The sequence below is a fragment of the Quercus lobata genome, chromosome 11, assembly GCF_001633185.2.
Source record: "Quercus lobata isolate SW786 chromosome 11, ValleyOak3.0 Primary Assembly, whole genome shotgun sequence".
Taxonomy (NCBI): domain Eukaryota; kingdom Viridiplantae; phylum Streptophyta; class Magnoliopsida; order Fagales; family Fagaceae; genus Quercus; species Quercus lobata.
In genome coordinates, this window is record NC_044914.1 from 32,938,514 (window position 1) to 32,958,834 (window position 20,321).

General features: G+C 28.8%; 1 long non-coding RNA gene across 3 annotated transcripts; it reads right to left on the reverse strand.

Moving 5' to 3' along the window:
* Positions 1 to 4,107: 4,107 nt before the first annotated feature.
* Positions 4,108 to 7,008, reverse strand: LOC115966240. 3 transcript variants are annotated; one of them, XR_004086370.1, is made up of 4 exons: positions 6,832 to 7,008; positions 5,972 to 6,059; positions 5,289 to 5,360; positions 4,108 to 4,390 (listed from the first exon to the last, which is right to left on the reverse strand). It is a non-coding gene; the product is annotated as an uncharacterized LOC115966240 (long non-coding RNA). The 3 variants fall into 3 exon arrangements; XR_004086369.1 differs by lacking the exon at positions 5,289 to 5,360 and adding an exon at positions 6,533 to 6,619 and having other exon boundaries at positions 4,121 to 4,390; positions 6,832 to 6,993; XR_004086368.1 differs by lacking the exon at positions 5,289 to 5,360 and having other exon boundaries at positions 4,121 to 4,390; positions 6,832 to 6,993.
* Positions 7,009 to 20,321: the final 13,313 nt, after the last annotated feature.

Sequence of the window (20,321 nt, forward strand, 5' to 3'; positions counted from 1 at the left end):
ACTGCTATAAAAGGAGTAACTTTCACGCAAATCAAGGTAAGATTAATTGACCCTCTCTAACGCCTTTAAAAAATAACTCAAGGGACGAATTCTAACTTGACCTTCGGAGAACTTTTGGCCGGCACCACACCGGTGCTCTCTAAGGGTTTTTCTCCCGTTCGTTCTTGTTGTGCAGGTTCGTTGACTCGCGAGTACAGTGCGACTCATTGGTGACAATTCTCAACGTCATCAGTACTTGTTACGAGAAGTTTCTCTGCATATCATTTTAGAGATATTGGGGGAAAAAGGAACGGGGTTCATGATAACTTCTTAGTAATTGGGGCAGAGATTCCATTTGTTGGCTGATATTTAGGTGGAGTTTGAATACGTTTTTGAGCTTGCATTGCCCGTTTGTGTAATTTTTCTGTGAGTTTCGTTACTGTTCATGGGATCTGTAAGTATTTTTTTAAATAAAAATATCTAAATAAATAAAGAAATTCTATGTGTTTTTTTTAGTATTTAGAAATTTCGTCAAAATTTACAAAATTACCTAAGGTAACTCTTTGTAATGTAATTTCCTTAATAATTGGGATAAAAAGTAGTAATTAGGATTTATTTATTCAATAATTTTACCTTTTTTATTCTTAAAAAAAAATATATATATATATATATATATATATACCTTTACACTTTTGCAATGCATGAATTTATTTCTAAAATATATAGAATCCAAATTGATTGAGACTTCTGTATTTCTCTTTTTGACAGCATTTAAAAAAAAAAAAAAAATTTGGTTTGTGGTTGTATTACGTTTATGGTGATTATATGGTTGTACTATTTTTTCTTTTTATAATTGTTTGTACTACTTATTTGGCCATTCGCAATCGGTGAATGCCTTAAAATATATTTATTATTAGTATATTGATTATTGAATGCTTTCAAATTAATTAATACAATCCTTTCTAAAAAAATAATAATAATTACTACGATCAAATTTGAGTGAACTTTACTTCTTTTTTTCCCTTCAGAATCAAGGGAACCTTAATTACTTCTTGCTCAAGGAAAAAAAAAAAAAAGTAAAAAGTGAACCATACCTTTTTTTTTTTTTTTTTTTTTTTTTTTTTTTTTTTTGAGAAAAGTGAACCTTACCTGTATGGAGATATTGCAAGTGTAACACCCCCACTTTTTTTTTTTGCTGGTTATTGATTTGCCCTTATACTTAAAATTTTTTTTTTTTTTTAAAGAATATAGTTATACTTAGTTTTTAAATTGGAACATTTATTTTTTATTTTTGATAATTCAATAGTTATGACAATGGGATAAAAGTGATTTAACCCTAATTCAACTAAGTTACAAATTTCCTAGTATTAGATTTATTTATTTATTTATTTTGAATGAGAGAAACTTTCTTAATATAGCGTTGAATGACTTTTGATTTTTTTGAGAAACAAGTGGCTTTTTATTAATTTTGAATTGTTCAATTGTGCCCACTATAAATATCTATATATAAAAAGCGCAAAGGTGTAAAAGCTATAGTATTAGCTACAGTACCTTTTGGTTTGTTCAATATGTACTGTTCATAACATAATTGGCCTTTTTTTAAGTATAAAATAATAATATATTAATAGAACAAATTGTTACAATATTTTTATAATTGTTGAAGTTTTAATTTCTTATAGGTCAAAATAAAATATCATATTGGAACCAATCACAACTAAAAAAGAAGTGTCACATCTACAATATTTCTTATAACACTTTCATAACAAATCATTTATGGTAAATTGTTATTGGTTCTAATTTAGACTTACCAATGAAATTACCCTTTTTTTTTTCTTTTTTTTTCTATCAATAACAACTCGTAACAACCTATTACTTATAATTTGTTGTGAAAATATTGTAAATATAGCATTTCTCTTTTGAAAATTTTAAGACATTTTGTTGTCGTCATAATATATTCACAACTATTGAATTGACAATTCTTTACAAGTCAAAATAAAATATAACAAAATTATAAAAGTATTATGAAAATGTTGTACCATTTTGTTATGTTTCTAGGATTTTTAATTTTTTTTTTTTTTTTTTTTAAGTTTAGTTTTGTTGAGCTAAAATTCACTATTTTACATATAGTTTTCTTGGGTTGTTATTTATATTTTTATTGTATTTTTATCTTTATGCATCATTTTAAGTGAAAACACATAGTTTTACACCAAAAAAATAAAAAATAAAAAACTTAGGATAAAAACACTTTTCTTTCTTTATGTTTGGGGTAATTTACAATTCCTCCTTAAACTTTAAAATCAAGTAATTTTTCCATTAATATTTTGGAAAAGAGCAAATAATATGTCATATTGTTATTCTCTCAATTAAACCCTAATGAAAGATTATGATTTTTAAAATATATCCATTGTGTAGTGTCTAAAATATTCTCACTAAATTTTAACATTCCAAAAATTTGCTTCATGTATTTTGAGTTTTAGATGGTAATAATACTTAGAAAGTTTGAATTTTGATATAAGGTGTTTTATTTATTACCTAGAGAACATTGATTTTCTAGGTTTAAATCTTTGAAACTTGTAATCTATCTAATGGAAAATTCGATGACACATGTCTTTTGTTATTTTTTTTTTTCTTGCCTAAAATGGGTATTTATTAAAAACTAAGTAAGCTAAACCTTGCACCTAGACTAATGTAAAATGATAAAGAAAAAAGTATGAATGACAAAATTTTCATTGTGTATATTTGAAGGTATTTGATGAGGAGCTTCAATTGTAGCCTATACCATCATTTATTATGAAAATTTAAATATTGTGACAATGTCTTAGCAAAAATCAGTCGCTTATTTTTAAAAAATGATGATATTCGTTATTACTCTTAGAAGTTTTTAGTAAATGGATATTACCTTTAACAAATAAGTTCTCATAAAATATTATTAGTAAAATATATATTTATATGTTAAATAGCTACCATAACTTTATGTGTGATTAACTATCAAAATTATTATACGAATAATATTAACTTTGTATGACATACATTTTTTTTTTTTTTTTTATGCATATAGTTTCATACTTCTTCAAATAGAAAATTTATTTTATATATACTGAGTCCAAATTTGGTAAGGGTGAGATATAAAACTCGTGTTTACATCATATAATAAGAGATTACTACATTAGTTTTTTACTTACTCAATACATCTTATCACGTCTAATAACATTTCTTAAAACTTCCAATTTGGTTGGATTTTCAAATAGATGTTAGAATTGATTAAGTGTGGTTGTTTCTATTTTTTAATCTATAATATGGTGATATGACATGTTGGGATTGGAAGGTGTAAATCTTGAATTTACACCACATTTTTATTGAATTTAATATCATATATATATATATATATTATATTATAATAAGGTGTGACCTCAATAATTTGATAGAGTATTATTACTTTTTATATTTGAATTATCTCTAAAAATATAAACTTTTTTTTATAGAGTCATTGACTTTTTTTTTCATAAATACTATATAATTTTGACTTATAGTATCTACTTTATGATGATTACTTTTTATATCATCAGGTTAACACATTAATTGATATTTATTTTCTCACAAACAAATATATATGACATCAATTTCTCTTTATTAGTTTAATTCAATAATTTGTTATTTTAGATGAATGAGGTGAAAATCTAATTCTCTTTCTATATATATATATATATATATTATAAATAAATGGAAACTAATCCCTCAAGTTCGAAAGTTAGCCTTGCATCATGTATCACAACATAAAATCAGATTATTTTCCCCTTATAAAAAAAAAAAAAAAGAAATGGTGTGGTTTCTTTTTTAAAAAACTAGTCGCTAACCCGTGCGATGCACGGAAAATTGCTAAAAATGAGATCAACTCCAATATATATATATATAAATATATATTGTATCATACATAAAATCGTTGGATCCAAAGCAAGTCACAAATTGTTCAGCTTTACAATTAGAATCATTTGCAAATTAGACTACAAAATTGGGTAAAAGAATCAATCGCATGTTGCAAACTGTCCATCTTTTTATTGGTAGAAGAATCACTTGCATGTTTGAATTTGGTCTCAATGGATAAAGTGAAATCTTTCATCTAGATATTCCAGTATCAGGATAGATGATATGTTTTTAATAGGTAAGAATTAAGGTAAATAACAATTACACATATATACATAACTCCAAAAAAATAAAATCATTTATTGAAGAAGCTCAAAAATATAAATTTTTCCAAACAAAACAAAACATCACATATCATGCATAAGCACATGTCTACATAATTTTTGAATCATCCAAGTGCAGCAACATTAGAAGCAACCTTTAGGCTTCTTTCCTATTTCAAGTGTCTCCTAAACAAAGTCCTTTTTCCTTCTCAGTTCTTTTCATCATTCTACAACATAAAAATCATAGTCAACATGTATACATCTCATAAAATCTGTAAGCCTTTTTCCTTTTTTTTTTTTAAGGAAAAAAATTCCTTCACCCTTCTTAGTTTGACTACAGAGAAATCTAAGTGAATAAAAAACTTTTTTTTTAAATTAATAATTTAAAACTAAAAGGTCAAAGTTTACTTCTTTATGGTGTTTCACATAGAGTAGACACAAAACCATGTTTTTAATAAGAGTTCAAGTTAATTTCAAAACACAAACAGGTCTAGTTCAATATAATGCAGCGAGAACCTTTGAGAATGAAACTACATACTTCAAATAATTGGAAACATATAAATGCATAACCTCAATCATGATTAGAAAGACATTATCATGAATTAGCTCTAAAGTATAAACTACCAAATAAAATTGAGTGGCATCATATTAGGATGATAAACTATCCCACATTAATTTTTTTTTTTTTTTAACTTAAAAAACATTCCATTGACAAATTGAAAGTACTCAAATAAAACTTTCATCAACAAATTCAGAACTATTGATTCAGAATCTAACTATAATCATTCATGTTGACTTTTAAAAGTTCTACAAAATGACAATGTTACAATAGCAAACAAAGAAGCAATGTCACCATGATACCCTCAACTATATAGATTTTCGTCCATTATGTGATTGTTTTATCATTGTACCAGCCATCATTAACAGTTTAACACACACACACACACACACACATAGTGAAACTAATAGTAGCTAATTAATAAAACAAATAAAATAGCTATATAAAGATGCTTGAATCCCAAACATACTAAATAAAAACCCACAATTATTTATAATTTGATTCATACAATTTTTCAATAACAATCAAAAAAATCAATATTATTATGAGAATGAAGATATCCTCACCTTGCATAATTAGCTAACATTACAACCCTATTGAGATTGGCTGGAATGAATTGAATTTCCACTAATGAAATCCTAGCAACAGAGTATAAAATATTAAAATAGCAGCAACTAAAAGTCCGTAGCTATGAAATTTGGAGTTAGAAGATTGCATAGCAAAGATCACTTGCTAAACTCTATTTCAAAAATAACATAAAAATGCCAACATTAAGATCAAATCTGGACACAACTAACAGCCCTAATATTTTTTGGAAGGACCTGCAATTATTTGCACAAAGCTACCTTTTATAACAATTCCTAAACCAACAACATCAGTATTTTGCAGAAAATGAACAGCCTAGTATACTTTAAATCATATAGCAGGTGGTGGATTCCATCTACTCATACCTGGCACTGGTAATAAATTAGTTTTGCAATCTAATTGTGATAGCCACCACTACGGTAGAATGTTATAAGTCAGGGGGAAACAGGGACCTTTTTTTTCTAGTAATAATATCTCACTATTTTTCCCCCACAAACTACAAACACTACCCTTTAAACAAATAATGCATAACAAATAAAATCAATCTAAGCCATCATATATAGTTAATAGAAGCATTCAACTTTTATATTTGATAATTAAAATTATAATTTTGTTATCACATAACCAAAAAAAAAAAAAAAATAGAATTGATTATAGATTATACCTTAGCACTTTGCCGAACACTTTGAGGGTAATGGGGTTGCCTCTATTCTCCTCTCATGCGATGAAGAACCATTACAGCCTACTGGTTTCTGTTATTCATTTCAAGCATTCCACCATCAAAAATATATCTTGTTATAAAAAAAAGAATAATAAAAATCAAAATCAAAACAGGGTCTCTAAAAATTAGAAGAAGATAGACAAAAACAGACCTGGTAAGGCCAACCAAATAAAGTGTGAGACCAAATCAAAACCTTAATTAAAACCAAATCTAACCTAATTAGGTAAATCAAAACCAGCCAACCAAAATACCCAAAACTAAATTCTATTAAACGCCCAAAGGGGTCTGACGCTGGCAAGAGGTTGGATAATAATTTGGGTGTGCAAAGGCTTGAATCGACCATAAAGCGAATTAGTGAAAGGCCAGAGGGAGTTCTACATATTAATAAGACTGAGGAGAAAGAAGAGGATTTGTCAAACAATAGTCGGTGAGATTGAGTAATGAGCCCTAAACGTGCTTATGTTATGTATTGTGCGGCAATGAAAGAATTAAAAAAAAAATTACCTACAACTGTGTGGAACCGGCAAAAATTTCATGATTCTTCTTTGCCATAGATTTGACAACGAAGGAAGAAGAAGAAAATGTGGAAACCTACAAAGAAAAAAAAAAAAAAAAAAAAAACTTAAATCAAGAGCAACCCACAACCACAAATCAACAAAATTCCATGAAAACAAAAACAAAAAAAAACTTAAATCCAGAGCAACCCACAACCACAAACTAACAAAATTCCATGAAAAATTGAAGCGGATAGAGAGAGAGCAATATATAGAAATTAAGGAGAGTAAAAAACATGTTTTAATTACCTCAAAATAATTTGCCGATATAGAATATGATGGGCTGGATTGAACGACGATGGAGAGGCAAAGAGAAATCGATGCAGTGGCGGTGATTCATGGTGGCGGCAGGAGGATCCAGCGTATATGAGAAAACACAGAGGTTGTGGGGTTTGGACGTGAAGGCTGAAGAGGGAGTCCTATACTTGTATTAGGGTTCTAAATTGATAAAACGTTAAAAAAAAAAAAAAAAAAAAAAAAAAAGGGTGACGTGAAGGCTGATGGGAAGACTATTTGGATTGAGAAAGGGGGGTATATATATTATATATTTAATTAAAAGAAATAAATCAGATTTAAAAATTAGAAAAAAAAATGCTGACGTGGAAAATTGTGGAAGCAGCAAATGCTTCGGTTTTATATATATATATAGATTAACCAAAAAAACAATGGGGTTTTGAGTCTTTTGACTTTTTTACCCCAAAGATGATGGAAGCGATGTTATTTTACTTACATGGCTAATAGTTTTTGTGGGGTGGGTGGGGGTGGGAGGCAAAGACCGATATTCAAGTCTCCAAGAAAGTGCTTCACACATTGACACACATATATTTTTAGATTATGCTAAAATGGAATTTTTATATTGTATATAATAAAAAAAAAGGTTTTACCTCCATTTTTTCTTAATAATAGGTATTAAATGGTTTTTTTTAAAGGTATTAAATTTTATTTTCATATATAGTTGGTGTTTTTTTTTTTTTTTTGGGGGGTTGGGGGGGGGGGGGTGTTATGGTTTTAATCATTTTTCACCTCCATTTTTATCAAATTCTCAATTTCAATAAATATGCAAAAATTTTCATTTCATTTCTTGCACGTCCTTTTTTATTTAAAATTGTGTTTTTATTTTAACTTTAAACTCAAATGAATTTTTCACTCTTTTTGTCCCAATTTTACTTTTGAGTTTTAGTGGTTTAAAAAGAAAGAAAAATTAAAAAGGAGAAAAACTAGTGGTGAGGTGAGGCGTGCACTTGTATTAACAGTGTGCTAAACCCTACAATTTCAGACAAAAATTATTAATATAATTTACTTTATAGATTATAAATTTTTTAGTAAATTTAAAAAACTATCTCAGTTAAAAGTTTATTATAAAACTTTCACAAAATTTAATAGAAGTTTCATTATTTATTTTTAAAAAATTATTTTGAGAAAACTTATGTTACTACTTAATATGGTTAGCCTCCATTATTTTGATCTTTGGGAATTACATACTCCTATGGTTTTTTTTTATCAGGTGTCGCAGGTGGTTTTTAATTATAATCCTTTTTAATGAGCAATTTCAATAATATTGGTCATATTTATATTTTATTTTACACTCATTTATTGATTAACATTTGCATTACAAGGACATACTCTTAGAATTATATTAAATGTATATCAATACTTTATAACATATATAAAATGAAATTAAAGTTTTTAATTTTTTGTTCACTTTTTCTATTCTTACCAAGAGTTTTATAGCTTAACTAGTTGGCACTTCTAATGTTTAATTTTAAGACATTCTCAAGGTTCAAATATCCTCTTATTAGTTGTAAATATTGAATTATCAACTAAAAAAATGTTAAATAAAAAAAAAAAAACTTCTATTTTTATTATTATTTAAGAATCAACTTATTTTGGCACACCTGGGGTTTTTAAGACATTCTCAGGGTTGAAATATCATCTCCTTTGTTGTAACTATTGAATTATCAACTAAAAAAAATTGTTAAATAAAAAAAGCTTCTATTTTATTATTATTTAAGAATCACCTTATTTTATTTGTGACTCTTAAGCTTTTGAAAGTTAAAAATTTTCTAAGCCATTATTTTAAAACTATCAAAATAATAGCTTATTAGCTTCAAACATGGAAAAGGTAGAAAACGTAGATCCGCTTCAAACTATAGAATTTTATGGGTCAAGTCCAAGTTAGTATGGTAGATCAAAAATATGATTTATAAAAGAAATAGCAAAATAAAAAGAAAAAAGAAAAAGAAGAACTATTGGTGCTTCTCTTTATGCAATGTCGAAGGATTAGATTCTCCAAAAGAAAAAAATAAGAAGAAAGAAAAGAAAAGCAACCTAGGATTCATCCATACATACATGTAGTATTTTTAGATTGAAATATAATAAACATACATACATATAATATATATTTTTGTACAAATATAATACACAAAACGTTTAATACATGTTTTCTTTTATTACTTTAAATTATAGAATATATATATATATATATATATTTCGAAATACTTTTGTTTAATACTGTACATAATTTAGTTAAAAAAATGTATGTAGATATAATATACTGTGTGATATGCATATACGGTGCTAAAAATGGCTCAAAACCACACCGCACCGCACCGCACCACGAACACCCCTACTTGCGACCTATTAATTTTGAGATAAAGGCACTTTTTATAATGGACAATAGTTATCATTTACACTTATAATACTCAATAAAATACTACCATCGCTTTTTCTACCCAAAAAAACAAAGTTTCCATGTGTGTGTTTCAGACAAAAGAAAAAGGAAAAGGGAAAGAATCAATGCTGTTGCATAGAAAAGCTTTCACTAAAAAACACACGGGTCTATGGTCGCTTTTTTTTAGCCGCGTTTTTGGAGGGCTATAGCCGCTTTTTTTGAAAACGCGGCTTAAAGTGTCAGAAAATTTCCACGCAAAAATTGGCTCCTAAAATCTTGATGAGAAAGGAATATCTCAATTTTCTATAGTTCTCATATAATAATAATAATAATAATAAAAAATAACTTTTTGGTCAGAACGTGCTTGGAAATTCAGTTGTGTTTCATAATTCATACTGCTTTTCAAATATATAAACTTTCAATGATTCTAAGTGTAACCCACAATGTCTTTCAACTACTAGTGGATGGTGATGTATGAATCGCAAACTTAATTTATACATTCCTTCTATAGTAAGCATAATGTCTTTCAATGTTGGCATTCTATCATTTTCGATTAGTAGTTTTTTTTTTTGTTTAAAGTGAGAAAAAAAGGATAAAAGCTAATTTAGTTTCAAATTTTTAATTTTGATGCTGATTTAGTAAAATGTGAGACAAAAAAGAAAAAGAAAAAGAAAAAGCTGGAAACTTTTGAACAAACTTGCTTGAGGAAGGCAATATCGCAGAATCCATTACGGTCAAGTCTATGAGTGTCTTGCACTCTTAGAAATGGAATTTTGGTGTTGCTAGCTCCTCACTCCACCCCTCTTTCTTTGGAGAAGTTACAAAGATATGGGTTTAGTCCAGTTATTCTTATAATAGCCAACGAAAAAGGCCTTAAAAAATGTTTGTATATCCTTTTTTTTTTTTTTTTTTTTTTTAAGAGTTCAATAGTTGAGAGAGAAGAAATTTGAACCCTAAACGTCTCTATTGAAAACACATGAATGTGTTAATTAAATTACAAAGCTCTTGGCATCTATATATGCTATATTGCTATTACTAGGGTTGTAGGCATGCCTAATCTAGATGAGTATAAAGGTGCTTGATTAAGTTTGGTTATTCACTTTATTATTGAGTTCAAGATGAGCTCGACCTTAAGACTGAATGCAAATTTTATATTCATGATTAGTTCGTTAATTTTCAAAATATTTTTAACTTGTTAACGAGTTAGGCTGAGTTAATTAATTGAGCAAGTTATACAAGTTTGATTTAAGAAAATTATCTTCTTTAGTGTCATACACTAACCATGTTAAGAGCCACTCCTTCCTAAAGGGGACTGATGAGAATTGTAGAAAAATGTTTGAGAATATATGAGATTTGACTAAATTTGAAGCAATCACCCTCCATTAAAGAGATTGAGAGAGACAAAATGCATTAAGGTAACAACTTTTAGAAACTTTTTTTTATGAAAAAAAAAAAAATTTTTTGACAACTTTTTATATTTTCCATTAAAGTAGTATTAAAAATTTTCTAAAATGACCACCACACAAAGTTTTTATGAGGTGGGGGGTAAGGGCTGGAGTTCAAGTCTCCAAAACTCCAAAAGAGAGATTTACACATATATAAACTTAAATTTCTAACATTAATTCCCCTCCCCTTCAAAAAAAAAAAAAAAAAAAAAAAAAAAAAAAAAAAAAAAAAACCTTGTCCTCAAGGTTTTATTGTATTCTTGAATGTCAAACATACCAAAAACTCCAAGGCAATTAATCACAAGCTCATAACTTAGCAAACACGACCTTTAATTTGAGCTAAACCAGCAAACTGACATCTAAAAAATGTATTGCCAAGATCAGTAAAATTACATAATAGTTGCTCTGTACCGCAGAAAATTAGGTGAGCCAATTTTCAATGCAGCCTATGGACTCAATGTAGTCTCTAGAAATAGTTCAGCAGCACGCACAAGATCAAGTGAACAACCACACAGTTCAGTGGCTCATAACATTACGACAGGATTTGAAGTCACATCAACCATCAGATGACTCCATTTAATCTCGGAGGAAACAGCTTCATCCTTTAGAACAACTTCATATATAGATTATAGACAAGGGAAAAAACTCTTGTTCCCGGTGTGTTACACACACTTGATTTTTAATAACTGAAAATGTGATTTAAACTAGGGCCGGCTCAACCTAATTTGGGACCTAAGGCAAAATATATATGTGGGGTCTTTTTTATATAAATATTAATTAAATAAAATTATTTATTATAAATCAAATTGAGGTTAATTTGATGTATTAAATACACAATTAAATGAATAATACTAACTAAAACTAAGGTTTATTCATATAGAGAATTGAATATCATAGTTGAAAAATTAATTTAACAAAAAGAATTTAAAAAGAAAAAGAAAACGAAAATTAATTTATCTTGGATATATAATGATACATATACAGTTAATTACATTTATAATCTATGATATTAATTGATGTGTGGTTTTGTAGTAGATTAGTTTACAAATATTAAAATTTCAAACTACTAGGGAGGATTAATCATTATTGATGATCTAACACATTTGCAAATTTTTTTTAAAGCCTTGTTAGAAATAAAAGAAGAAAATGTTAAAGGTATTACAAAATGTTCACAATATAATGTGACAATAATAGTGAAGGATGAGCTTTAATAATGTAATTAATGGATATTTAAAATGCTTTTTTGTTATTGGTAACATGTCAGTTTGTAAATCTATAATAAAATTTGTGATATCCCTAACATCACTAATAATAAAAAGTGCACAACAATTTGAAAAAATTCATATTTTTTATAAAAATTTTGACATTTTATAATGAGATGGAGGCCTTTTTTTGTAAAGGGTAAATATTTATTTGTAGTAGGGGCCTTAGGCCTAGGCCTAACTTGCCTAGACTTTGAGCCGGCCCTGACTTAAACTCATATTTTCAGTTTATAAAAACAGTGTAAAATAGGCATCCCATAATAAATAATTCTGTGTTGAATTTTTTAGTCTTGCCAGCCTTTTTTCATTGTAAAATACAGTGTTGAATTTTATAGTCTTGTCTTGCCAACCTCTTTTTTCTTTTTCTTTTTTTTTTTTTTTTTTTTTTTTTTTTCTATTAACTATATAAAAAGGACCAACAAGTTATTAGGAATAGTAACTTTTAGTGATTTAGTCAAGCTTTGACATCTATGTTTTTTTTTTTTTTTTTTTCATTTTTCTTTTTTCAAAAACTATTTTCTATTTTCTAGACCAAAAAACTTGTCTGGTAACTTAAAATAAAAAAAAAACAAAAACAGTTTCCAAATTTTAATTTTCAAAAGAAACTGAGAACAGCTAATGACCTGTTTTCAATTACAAAAACACAGAGAAACCAAGTGAACTTAATGAAGTCTAGGCTTTAAGTCTTGGTTGATGAAAAAAAAAAAAAAACAAAAAAAACAAAAGCACAATAACAAAGTCTAATACTTGTGGCCAAACCCAAACCCACCACTCTCTCCTCCCTCCCTCTAATTTCCTCCTATCATCCATGAAATCTTCTTTAGTTCATAGTCTATGTTAAATTACCGATTCTTCCAAAAGTTTAAACTATTGGAATATGATAAATTTAATCATTTAACCACACGATTCTAATACTCACCCTCACGTGCAGGCCGAAACTACTTTTTAATAGGTGGTGTCTAACATATGGGAATTTAAATGAGAAGTAGAGTGGAAGAGACAAGAATTGAACTCAGGATCTTATGCTTTGATACCATTTAAATTTCCATGTGTTGGGCCTCACCTATTAAAATGTAGTTTTGTCCCACATTTGAGGGATAGTGTTAGAATTGTGTGATTAAGTGTTCGTTTGGCATGATTAATTTTACCAATTTATTTTTACTATTCAGCTTATATTTGCTACTATTCATGAGTCTCACTACACTTTTTGGTATTATTTATGAGTCTCACTATATTATTTCAGCTAACTTTTACTTTTTTTTACAGTACTTTCAGTAAAAAATTTTCAGTTTCAGCAAAATAAGCGGATTTCAAACAGACCCTAAATGATTAAATTTACCATATCTCAATAGTTTAAACCATGTTAAATTACCGATTGTTTTAAAAGTTTAAGTTATTAAGATATGGTAAATTTAATCATTTAACCATACAATTTTAACAACCTAACACGCAAAATTACCTGACATGACAAGCTTGAGCAATGAACATCAATTACCAATGATATATGAAGAAACTATCCAAGCCTAAAGTTAAATGAGATATCATGTTTAGGTTTTGGTCTTATGTTTGAAAGATACAATGACAATGTGTTTAGACTTTAGTGAGCTTGTTTTAGTCTGGCAACAAATACATGTACCTGCTATGCTGGCATGGGATTGTTTATATTAGACACATATATTTACATTTTATTAATAAAAAGTTATAGATTAGCCTAAAAAACGCTGTATATTGGTTCATCACTTAGTCAATAGTCTAAAACTAAACCTTTTTTTTTTTCATTCTTCCCAAAAAAAAAAAAGTTAATAGGCACAAGAAATGCTCACTTTTGTTTTTAATTTTGGAAACACAATAAAACCGTTTTTTATTTTTATTCTCAAGAAAGGTTTTTGAAAACAAAAGACAAAAATTATTACTAACATAGCCTTCTGTGTTGAATTTTATATTCTTGCCAGCCTTTTTTTCATTGTAAAATTCTGTGTTGAATTTTATAGTCTTGCCATTTTTTTTTTCTATTATCTATTTCTATTTCTATTTCTATGGGGCCATAAGGAATGGTAACTTTTAGTTTAGTCAAGTTTTGGAAGCTTGCTACTTTCTTAAGTGGCTTTCGTTTCTTTCTAAAAAAAAAAATAATAAAAAAGTAGCTTTGGTTTTGGTGAATTTGGTGAGCTGGCTTTTTTATTTTATATACCTATTTTGGTTTAGGAGTTGTTATATTGATACAATAAATTGTCATAATATTTTAACAATTGTTGATGTGTCAATTTCTTATTAGTCAAAATAAAATAAATTAAAATAGTAAAATATGAGACCAGGATCAACCACAACTGACATAAAGATATTGTGAAAATATTGTGATACAGGTGTAAATTCCTTATAGATCAAAATAAAATGAAATAATAAAATATCAGATCGGAATCCACCACAAGTAAAAATAAATGTATTGTATTATGAAAAGTTCATGACATTTTGTTCTTTTTTTGATAAAATGACATTTTGTTGTTATTACAATATTTTCACAACTATTAAGGTGTAAGTTCCTTATAAGTTAAAATAAAATAAAATATCAGATCCATCACAGATGAAAATAAAGGGATTGTTAAAATGTTGTAATATTTTGTAATGTTCTTAGACTTTCCTTTTGGTTTAGTAAAATTTGGTGAGCCATTTCACAAACAGTCTTCTTGGGCTTTTTTTAAAGAAGAAGAAATTTTTTCACCTATAGTAAAAGTAGAGATTGGGCCCCTTTATGTTTGGGTAGTTTCATTCCTCTTTAAACTTTAAAACCGTGCAAATACTCTCTACTATTATTCTTTCAATTAAACTATAAGGTCCATAACGAAATATTATAATTCATAAAATATTCCATTATGCAATCCTAACTACTAGATTATATAATTTATGCTCTATTTGTTTCAATGTAAAATATTTTTAGGTGTTTGATGTAACATGTAAAATCAAGAACAAACCACCAAAACCAGTGGCACCGGTTATCGGACCATTAACCTAGCCACTATATGAAACCAGTAGTGAAAGTACAAACTAAAGTACTAATCAAGTGCTCTAAAATGTGCTTAACAGTCATTTAAGATATGAAAACTTACGAAGCCTTGAGTTAATTATTACTACCTTGGTAATTAAACATGAAATATTTAACTTGGTAACAAAATATAATCGCTTATGGAAAAAAAAAATCAAAATTTTCTTTGAAAATTACCTTATTGTTTAATATATAAATCATATATTTTTCTTCTCATATATAATCAGTAAAGCAATCTAATAATATAAATTGAATCCTAAATCCTAATATTCATAATACCAATAATCATTTGGATGAGTTCCAGTTGCAAGGGCTTCATATAGAACAAAGTTTCTCTCCAAATTAGTTTGGAGAGAAACACTTCAAATTTTTCATATATTTCTTTTTTGGGTGTGAATTTTTAAAATCTTACGGTTGAATTTCATGTTTCTTATGTTCTTAGCATGCATATCAAATTTTATTTAAATTAGATGTTATTTATTATTTGATCAATAAACTTATTTTTTATAAACAATTTTAGACCACAAAAACATGAAATTTTAACATTTGTTTGACGACATAGCAATTAATATTTGGTGTTCTTGAAATTTTGCAAGTATGAATGATATAATATGAACATGTGATTCAACAGTTAGATTTTCAAAATTCATACTCAATATAAAGATATATGAGGAGTTTGAAAAGTTTCTCTCTAAACTAGTACAAAGATATTATGTTTTCACATATAAATATTTCTAATAATCTTTTTTTTTTATTTTTTTATTTTTTTATACAAGATAGAATTTCTACTCTAACCTAATCTAAGTATATATGTGTGTGAAGCTTCTTCTTGGAGACTTTAACCACGACCCTTACCCCCCACACCCCACAAGTATTTATACTTGTGAAGTGACCACTGCATCAAAGGTGTGCGGTGATAAATATTTCTAATAATCTTAAGGATTTTACTAATGTGTGCCCTAAGGACACACATTAAGTTTTCTGTTTTTGGAAACATTTTCTCGAGAATTGAAAAAGTAATTACAGGTTTTTCAATTTCCGAGAAAATGTTTCCAAAAACAAAAAACTTAATGTGTGCCCTAAGGGCACACATTAACCGGACCCTAATCTTAAAAAGAGAAAACAAAAAAAAAAAAGGTTTCCTCCAACCCTTTCCCCTTCTTTAAAAGACTTCAAAACAAGGTTAAATAAACACCCATCCCTTTCTACTCTTCTCCTCTACATCCAAATACATCATTAAGCAAAATTATTTACATTTTTTTTTTTTTTGAGGGGAAACAAAATTATTGAGTACTTCATGAACAATAGTGTCTTATCTCACTTATTATGAATTTAATTAGTGGAATTCCAAATTATGTGAGAGGAGAGAGCAATACTCTTGGAAAATTGGATAATTTACTCAACCTCCAGGTTAGCCAAGTTCAAATTCCTTTCTCTATACTCATCGTTGTGAATAATAATTATGAATCTGCTTATCTGCATTTCTTTAGAAAACAATGTGGCTAAACTCTGTGTTTCTGTTGCAAAGAGAAATTCATAAGAAAGGACCACTATTTTCAAATCACCGTATAAACACATTGAACCCGACTTTTCATCTTCCTGTGTAATGGACCCATGTGCAGACTTGTAACACCCTTCATTTGAAACAGTTCAAAACGCTAACAACCTTTTTTTTCCACATGAATTGGGAACATAAGATCATGAACACTCAACTGAGACTTTTTAGGAAACGGATTACATGCAGACTACAAGATTTAGGTACATGGTATAGGTAACTGGAAACATAAGCAGCCTTTGGATTACCCATATTTTTGTATGTTCAGAACGTTGTTTGTCATCTTTTTTCTTTAGTTGAATAGTGGTTCGAACCCCAGATATTAGACATCACAAAGGGTGCGAATACTACTGGACTATCGCTTGAACCCAAACTTTGTTGTTACTTAGGAGAAAATGAAAAATGTTAAATCCCTCCCTGGGCTATTCATGGTTTATATGTTCTGTTAAGATTTACAATCAACATGGTCAGTGCCTCATTGGTTTGTGGGCCACATGACATTTCCTGCCTCCCATAAACAAGGGGTAGATAGTGAAGTGAAGACATGGGTTTAATCCTGACTGGGTACGTGATTTGTATTTACCTATCAAAACAAAGTGAGATAGATAATTAATCAGTGTCATAGGCCAATTATCCTATGAGGGAGCTTTAGTAGGGCATAGTTAATTTTATGAACAATGTGATGGTTGAATTCTGTTATGAATCAAGGAAAGAGAACCTACCTTAGGTTTACTTTTTGCTATGCTGGTTACTTCTTGTTTATGATGTTTAGCCCGGGATGAGTGCCAATGCAAGACGCTTGGTATGGGCCTTCATTCGATCCAATGTGCATATGGCTGGTTTATTTGCTTTGAGTCAAAAAGTGGCTTAAAGCAAATATTATTTGCTTAAAGTCACTTTTTGTCTCACCTTTAAGCAAACAAACTTAATTAAACATTGTGTACACCTTATTTTTTTCTTGTTCCTGAGTCATCCAGATACATTATACCTTGATCCTGAACAAAAATAGGCTATGAAGTAATTTTACTCATCTTTTATTCATAAAATGCAAAGAAAGAAAGAAAAAGTGCCACAATGTCGGTAGTGTCAATAAACTCTTAGTCAGGGCCCTTCTTCATATCAAAATTTTGGCTTCACAACAATTTTATCAGTATTCTTTTCTTGTCCTTTAGTCATTCAGCTACTTATCAAACTAATTGTGTACTTTTGTAAACCTTGATCCCAAAAGAAAAAGGAAAAATAAGGACAAAGAAGTGTTGTTGAACATCTATTTTTCTTGAAATTCCAGGGGAATAAAAAAAACATTAACACATTGACAGTAGTATTTACTAAAACCTGTTTGCCCAAGTCCAAGTAAGGCAATGGTTTGATTGCAGACCAGGTTTGAAGATAATCATTGGAGCTCTGCATCATACATGCTTTGAAGCCAAGGTTGGGCAGCAGGTGCTCCATGTGTTGCTACATTCCTTATGCAGCTTGTACCATTGTGGTCCGTTGGCACCTAAGTTGTTAGAGGCTGCCCCATCATGTGCAAATTCTTTTATTTTTCCATCTCCTGAGTTTATCCAGAAGAAAGTGTAATCATCACATTTTTCTCTATTAGTTGTTTAGGTGAATCTTTTTCTTCGATGAATGCTATTATTCTCATGTCTACGTTGTTGGGGTATTCTACTCCTAAAGATTTAGTGTTTTATTTATTTATTTATTTATTTATTATTTTATATATATATATATATATATTTTTTTTTATGACTTGTATTATGTATATTTACAGGATTATGCATGCAGGTTCTGAGTTTTAACTGCTTACCACCATTATAATGATTTAAGCTACATTACCTTTTAGTACTTTAAGCTCTTTTCACATGATTTTTTACTTGAATGTGACTAAGATTAATGCACAACCTTTTGGACTAATACTCAGGAAGGCTACAAAAAGTTGTTTGAATCTAGTCCTCAGGAAATCAAGATCATCTGCACAGATTGTTTCTAGGAAAGCAGATTTCTTACTGAAATATGCAGAATGATGCATCAAGCTCTCATGACATGTAGTTCAGTACAATTTTCTTTTATTCTTAGAACAATACATCTGCGGAATATGAAATATTGGAGTTTGGCCATAATAAGTTTTGTTTTCTTTACAAAACATCAATACTTCTTTGAGTTAGCGTTTGTTGTGACCCTTTATGAAGATCGGATTCTAATGTAGCTAGAATGGTTCCTAGCAGTCTAGACTTGCGTTCTCTGGAAAATCATTTCACCAGTTGTCTCTTAATCACAGTGTCCAATAGTTTTGTTACATAACCACATAGTGAACACCGTATTTGAAACACATGAAAAGAATCAAGACATATACTTCAATTCAAGAACCTAAGATATAAGTCTTAGTTATTTTGATTCAGTGCTCAAAAGAACCTAAAATCAGAGAACTCATCAGGAAATTATTAACAGAGTTGAAGGATGAAATGGTTAAAGAACTGAGAATTTTATTCTGGTATCCTATTTTGTACTTTTCTATGTTAGAAATACTCATGACTGCTAGCAGGAGAGGCAATGTTCCTAATAAACCAATTCTTTGGACAAAGCTTCAATACCATTACAAGCCTTTCATTGCCCTTGCTTCAGCATATTGGCAGAGGTTTGTTTCTTACTATTTTTTATATAGGTTACCTTTTTCTGGCGTTATTTATTTATTTATTTTTATAATTAAGCTAACAAAAACTTGTGGATGGTCAAAGCTATTGATAATAGTGGTATTCTTAACCTTCTTGTATGTTGAAGATGAAACCTCCTCTAAATTTTAGGGTTGATGAATGGTCAGTTGGTCACCAGATATAAGCCTTGTCAATGGGGTTTGTCAACATGACAATGGCAAAAAGCAGATTTGCATGGACATGTAGGAAGTCATGAAAATTATTTTGGAGGAACCCCATTGACTAGGCTTATAACTGGAGGAACCAAATGTAAACTGACCCCGTGGAGAATGAGAAGAAGAAATTCGAACTAGTAACCTCTGCTTCATGAGAAGAAGTCCCCAGTGTTGTTAAAAAAAGTGTGCTTAGAGCTCAAAGTTCAAAGCCCCAAGGTCTAAGCGCTTTTTGGTTAAAGAATAGTCATTTAACAAAGCATGCTTCAGGTACACTTTTCTAATGGTTTTTGAAGAAGCACAAAGGCATGCTTTAAAAAAAAGTATATATATATGAATCACTAAATTAATTTTTCAGACTTAAAAGGAAATTGCAGGGAGTCATGGACCATTGACTTGTTAGGAAAAAAAAAAAAAAAATCTTAAAGTGCTTTATTACACACACACACTCAAAAATGTCTACATAAAGATACGAAGAATAGTAAGTGCTATTTGGCCTTTGCCTTTTGGGATTTTTTTATTTATTGAACCATATCCTTCATTTGATCATAGCTATCATAGTTGGTCTTCATAAGCACTAGATGATTATATTAATTGTTTTATATAAACTTTCTATAACTTGTTTATGTAAAATTTGAACTTACAAACTTTGTACAATTGTACTATCTAAATTAGCTCATAGGCAATATATTACTATCTTGATTTATTAATTTTAAAAAAAAATTATATGCTATTAATATTTTTATTAGAGGTTATTTTATATAATATTTGAAAAATGTGTGTTTTACTTCAATTAGGTGTGTGCTTGCACTTTGTGTCTAAGATCCAAGAGGCTTATGTGCTTAAGTGCACTTGATGCTTTTACCAACACTGGTGGTCCCTAACACATTATGCTACCTC